At 36.5% G+C, this 6,935-nt stretch overlaps 1 non-coding gene across 1 annotated transcript; it reads right to left on the bottom strand.

The window, feature by feature from the left end:
* Positions 1 to 263: 263 nt before the first annotated feature.
* trnae-cuc (transfer RNA glutamic acid (anticodon CUC)) lies at positions 264 to 335 on the bottom strand. Its single transcript has one exon. It is a non-coding gene; the product is annotated as a tRNA-Glu (tRNA).
* Positions 336 to 6,935: the final 6,600 nt, after the last annotated feature.

The raw sequence follows: 6,935 nt of genomic DNA, 5'->3' as shown, positions 1-6,935 counted from the left end.
TTATTTACGGAAGGAAATTTACAAAATATCTTCATGAAACATGATCTTTACTTAATACCCTAATGATTATTGACAAAGAAAAATGTATAAGTTTGACCCATACAATGTATTTTTGGCTATTGCTGCAAATATAACCGTGCTACTTAAGACTGATTTTGTGGACCAGGGTCACATATGTGCTACAATGCCTTGAAGCACTTGAATTCCGGTAATCGCTACTTTTAGCTGTATTAGAAATATGTTTAAGGAGAAAAAAACAGTCATTCCCTGACCGGGAATCGAACCCGGGCCGCGGCGGTGAGAGCGCCGAATCCTAACCACTAGACCACCAGGGAGTGTTATTTAATCTGTTGAAAAATATGGATTTAGATTAAGATACAACGAAAACAAACAAAACCGTACTATCCTGTGTTTCAAAAACATTAAACCAGAGAAATCAACCAATGTTTGACACCTCAGTGCTTCTAAAGGACTACGTTAACAGATACAGTGTTTATATGCACCTGCCATCAAATAATGACAATTGAGAATTTTCCTCACATTATAATACATTGGGTTCATATAATGCAAACAAATCACTAGATAATTAACGTTACATTTAGGAAGATTTGTTTTGTCTTCTTCACTGCACACACTTTTTCGTTCCTTGTGGCTACTAGAGTTCGCAGTTTTATGCTTTTTAGAGTTAACATTTCCTGTTGTGGCCAACAGAGGTCGTAGTTTGACACGTTTTAGCTTTGTTCTGCAGGAGGTTGAAGTTGAGGGGTCACGTTGGAGAGTGGCTTTACAGTAGCTGACATGATACAGGCAGAACACTAGAGACTTACAGCCAGCCACCTGTCTGCTGGATCTCAACAGGAGCCGATTCAGCGTGAAAACAAGCCCTCAGACGAAGGAAAGCCCCTGTCATTAGGGTAAGCGATGATTTGAATGCTATTGTTTTGGTTTGTGTGATTATATTCCTAAATTAGAGCATTTTAGAAGCATGAGAGGCCTTACTATTTCTGTTAGCTGGTCCAGTAACATGCTGTCAAAGCACTTCCTAGATAGATGTGTAGAGCTCGCAGCCACATTGAGGCGATGGACTGCGTATTTTTAGGCTGATGTGTTTTATTTAGTGACTATGCGTCAAGCTAATCCAAATAAAGCAGGTGCTTTATACATGAACTGTTGCTAATGCTAAAGCGTTAGCCGCTCGGCTAAAGTTAGTGCCATGGAAACGTATCGGTTTCATCTCCTTTCACAACAAATAGACAATAATTTTTGAAGGATTTTAAAGTGCATGAAATGCAGAGCAGAGCAAACAGCTGAGTTCATGCAAAACAGTATTCATATGTAACGTTAGTTCAGCGACTGTTAGCTTTAGCTCTGCTGGAGTGATTTCACCTCAGCTAATTTACAGTTTAACTGACTGACAGAAAAAACGTTGAAATTACATCAGCCTGAGCACCAGATGTTCTGTTTTTCTAATAAAGTACGTAGCTTGTGCAATTCCGTAAAAGTACCGTAAGTAATAATGTTAAAAAAAGGTGTCTCAGACATCACTGTACCATGGTACTACCACAGTATTGATTTGTAAGTATATTAAATAAACTGTAAATCTGTCCAGTTTATATTCAGTTTTTGTTTTGTTAGTGCAAAATGATTTGATGCATTTTCCATGTGATTCTCATTGAGTTTGTACTTTTATTATTTTGATTTTTAGTATCTGTGAGATGTTTTGGAAATAGTTACTTGATATCATGACTGCATTTGGCTATATATAATAAATATATGTTTCTTAAGTTTGTTTTAACCAACAATTTTGCAAAATTGTGAGTTTGACAGGAATCGCTGGTTAGGTTATTTCAGTGTCTTTAGCTTATTTTTTCTGCTTTGGAGCTAGTGATGGACGTAAGAGTTATCAGAAACATAAATATATAATAATATGTATATCTGTATTGTGTATACACAGTAAATATAGGTTTATGAATTTATTTTGTATAGGTTTATCTCTTTGGAAGACATTAAATACAATTATATTGTAAAATTAAAGATATTTAAAGATATTTTTTGGAAGTGAATGTGAGCAGGCATCCCTGACAGCTATTTTGCAGTAGATTTACGGTGAGATGATTTACGGTGGAACATTCTGATGTAGACATAAATCCAGTTAAGACAGCCTGAATTTTAAAGGCACCTAAAACTCAAGTATTTTTTTAATGCATGAGATGGACTTGATGTTTTCATTCAGTGTCAGGTTTCTAGTTTTGAATGCCTTCATTTTGGAAGCTGACATTAACTGGTGTATTTTATTTGCCTTATGTGATTTTAAAGCATTGCTGTGTTTGTGGAAGAAAAACATGTGCTGTTTGTCTTTTTCTGATGTTTTTTTTTTTTCCAAAGCAGCAACTTTGCGTTTGACTCTGAAGTTGTATCCCAGCATGCAAGCATGATAGTTACCAGGCTCTTGTGTCAACAAATTGTCAAACAGGGTTGCAATGCACAAACTGGTCCGTCTGTCAGCCGCACACACGTGTTTGTCAGCCCGCGCTTGTACATTCCCTCAAGAATTTAAAGTCATTGCCTGTTTCCATGCGGTAGCATTTGGGTTTGCCAAGATTTAGAGACTTTGAATGGTGTCTCTGGGCTCTCTTGAACATCTCCCAGATTCGGCAATAGAAGGAAAGAATGAGTTTGCGCACGCAGTAGAGAGAGAGAGAGATAAAGACTCAGCCATCTATGCTGAAATGTGAAAAGGACTGTTAAGCTTTGATAAATAGGAGTAATTGACCACAAATTGCAAATTCTGTCATTATTAATTTGTTCACTGTCACGTCTTTCAAATGTGTATGACTGTCTTTAATGACGAACAAATAGGTATGTCTTGGCTGATCTTTTCCATACAATTAAATGCACTAAACAGAGTTTTTAAGCTTCAGGGAGGATGCAAAGAAATAAAAGTATCATACAACTGTTCCTTATGACTACTGTGCTGTAAGTCTATAAAAAAATTTGGGAAAAAATGTTGTGTGTATATATATATATATATATATATATATATATATATATATATATATATAATATATATATAAGTCAAGCCTGAAATTATTCATACCCCTGGCAAATTCTGACTTAAGTTACTTTTATTCAACCAGCAAGTTTTTTTTTTTATTACAAATGACACAGACGTCTCCCAGAAGATAATAAGATGATGTACAAGAGGCATCATTGTGGAAAAAATGATTACTCATGTTTTATTTATATTGAACAAAAACTGGCATGTCCAAAATTATTCATACCCTTCTCAATAATTGAAAAAGCCTTTATTGGCTATAACAGCAATCAAACGCTTCCTGTAATTGCTGAATAGCTTTTTGCATGTCTCCCACTCCACTGGTGTTTTTGCCCATTCATCTTTAGCCATGAGCTCCAACTCTTTCAGGTTGGAGGGTCTCCTTGCCATCACCCTGATCTTTAGCTTCCTCCACAGATTCTCAATTGGATTTAAGTCAGGACTCTGGCTGGACCACTGCAAAACGTTAATGTTTTTGATTGCTAACCACTTCTTCACCACTTTTGCTGTGTGTTTTGGGTCATTGTCGTGCTGAAATGTCCACTGGTGCCCAAGGCCAAGTTTCTCTGCAGACTGCCTGATGTTGTTGTTAAGAATTTTGATGTATTGCTCCTTTTTCATGGTGCTGTTTACCATGGAATCCAGTGGTGTGCAGTGTCTGTTGGACTGTCTGCATTGAGATGTTGCCACCAGCAGAGCCCAGATTCATCAGGATGGCCTTGGTGGTGATCCTTGAATTCTTTTTTTTTACCTCTCTCACTATCCTCCTGGCCAGCACTGGTGTCACTTTTGGTGTCCAACCACGTCCTCTGAGATTTTTCACAGTGCGGAATGTCTTGTATTTTTTATTAATACTTTGCACTGTAGCCACTGGAACTTCAAAACATTTTGATATTGTCTTATAGCCATTTCCTGACTTGTGAGCAGCCACAATGCGCAGCCGCAGGTCCTCAGTGAGCTCCTTTGTCTTTAGCCATGACTGTCCAAAAACCAACAGCAGAGAGCTTCTGTTTTTTTCTGTTCTTGTTGAGCTGATTAAAACAGCTGTTCCCAATGAATCAGGGTAATTAGAATGCTTCAGAACAGCTTGGACTATTTGGAATGGTATAGAACTTTGGATTTTCCCATAGTCTGTGACAGTTTGCAAAGGGTATGAATAATTTTGGACATGCCACTTTTTGTTCAAATATAAAATAAAAGCTGAGAAATATTTTTTTCCACAATGATGCCTCTTGTACATCGTCTTATTATCTTTTGGGAGGACTCTGTGTCATTTCCAAGCAAAAAAAACTTGCTGGTTGACTAAAAGTAACTTTAAGTCAGAATTTGCCAGGGGTATTAATAATTTCAGGCTTGACTGTATATATCTTTAGGTACTATGACAAAGTATTAAGTATACTATTCATGTAAGGCATTTGAAGGTTCATTTCTTCCAGCTCATCTCAGCATGTCTCTAGTAATATCTGCTAATAGTAGCTTGCTTTGCTGGTTTGACAGGACAGAGGTGCTTGTATCTTATAGGAAGAGAACATTGCATTGATATCATCTCAAGAGTTTGTAAAAGACCTGCTTTGATTAAAATCAGTTAAATCTGCTTTCCATGAAGTGTTTGGCACATCTTAGTTCTCTGTGTTTGTTTTTATGAAATGTCTTGCAACATGTGTTTTGAAAGTTGCCCACAAACTTGAGTAGTACATGTGTTGCATCTTTCTAAAGCTGTGTGTGTCATCTTGTTTACGTAATATTTATAGAAATGCATGAACGGTAGCCTCTCAGGAGGGCAATTCCTGGGGGGAAACTTTGTACTCTGTGGTGTAGTCACAGGGGCACCCGATGACAAAAAGAGCTCTTTGTAAACCATAGACCGCCAGTATAACCCTTGAACCCTCTAGTTTCAGAGATTGAAAGTCCAGAAGTTTCCAAGGATGCATTTATTTAACCAAAAATACAACAAAAATAGTAATATTATAAATTATTATTGCAAAGTAAAATAACAGTTTTCTATTTTAATATATTCTAAAATGTAATTTATTACTGTGGTGGCAAAACTGTTTATCGCCCTAGCCGATTATCATCGCTGATTTTAAGCATGTTATGGTTATGTATATCGGTCATTTTCAAATACTATTTAAAAATCAATAAATAAAATAAAATAAAATAAAAGTGAAAGCATTTAAAGCGTTTTTGACAGAGCCCCTGATAATTTTTACACCAGACATAGCCTATATATATATATATATATATGTTATCGGTTCACTTGATCTGTGTTAATCAGTTGGCCGTGTCTGAATGTGTTTGTACTGTTGGTGATTAATAGCAATAAAGCTTGCCATAAGATACTACTTATTAGGGATGGATGATTTCTTATTGTTTGCGATATACTGGTAAAAATTATTTCCGTGATAACAATGATAAAGTCTAGTTGCTGACATATTTCTGTGTGCAACAGTGAGGAGTGACATGTCGAAAGGCAGATGTGAAACTGAGGAGCAGTATAAACTACAGTATAAGCTCCTTCTACAATCTGCAACTGGTTTGATCAGGGCTGTTACAGTGCATTGAAATAACCTTTTGTGATCAGACGTGGTTTCATACTACAGAGTGAGACAGAAATCATACTATTTTATAGTATTATAAAAGCTATGTCGATTAGCATTGCATTATAAATATACTTTATCCTTTTTAAAGGGATAGTTCACCCAAAAATGAAAATTTGATGTTTATTTGCTTACCCACAGGGTATCCAAGATGTAGGTGACTTTGTTTCTTCAGTAGAACACAAACGAAGATTTTTAACTCAAACCGTTGCAGTCTGATATTGATATAATGGCAGTGAATGGGCACCAAACCTTTAAAAGTAAAAAAAAAAAAAAAAAAAACATGCACAGACAAATCCAAATTACACCCTGCGGCTCGTGAAGATACGTTGATGTCCTAAGACATGAAACGATTGGTTTTTACGAGAAACTGAACAATAGTTGTAGAATTTTTTACGTCCAACTGTCCTGAGCGAGAGCTCAGCATCCGGCGTGTTACATGTGCACGCGCTCTGGCGTAGTAAACGCAAATGCCGGAAGCGATCTGTCACGTGTATACGACACTCATTGTTTACACAGTGCACAGAGATTGTGGGTATAGCGGCTATTCAAAATGGTAATTACTTACGCTTATCCTGATTGTTCAAAATGATTTAAAGCTAAAAGATTACGTTTGCTTGCGCAAACTCATCCGGGACTGTTGACTGTTCACCGACTTCACCATTTCGTGTCTTAGGACATCAATGTATCGTCACGAGGAGCAGGGTTTCATTTGGATTTGTCTATGCATGTTTTTTTTTTTTTTTTTTTTTTTTTTTACTTTCAAAGGTTTGGTGCCCATTCACTGCCATTATATGACTAACAGTCTGCAACGGTTTGAGTTAAAAAATCTTTGTTTGTGTTCTACTGAAGAAACAAAGTCACCTACATCTTGGATTCCCTGGGGGTAAGCAGATAAACATCAAATTTTCATTTTTGGGTGAACTATCCCTTTAAAGAACACAGACAAACCATATATACCATATAAGCAATCGTATTATTATTCTCAAATTTCTCTATCTGCGTTGTATTCAGCTACAGCGATAACTGGATTAGAGATTTCCTGGAGCGTTTTCAGTGGAGTTTCTGCACAAGGGTGCCCTCCAGCTTCCAGTATGAATTAAACGGTCATTACATTACGTGTGTAGTCAGTACTGCTTAATACCCTATTCTGGGTAAAAATAGGAAAGATAATACTTTTCTCTAAAGAAACAGGATTTCCTGAATTATCGTCATATATTACATATTGTAATTAGGGCCGGGACTTTAACGCGTTAATTTAGATTAATTAATTACACAAAAAT

This window comes from Garra rufa, chromosome 9 (assembly GCF_049309525.1).
Source record: "Garra rufa chromosome 9, GarRuf1.0, whole genome shotgun sequence".
Taxonomy (NCBI): Eukaryota; Metazoa; Chordata; class Actinopteri; order Cypriniformes; family Cyprinidae; genus Garra; species Garra rufa.
This window is presented reverse-complemented; position numbering and strand designations above follow the sequence as displayed.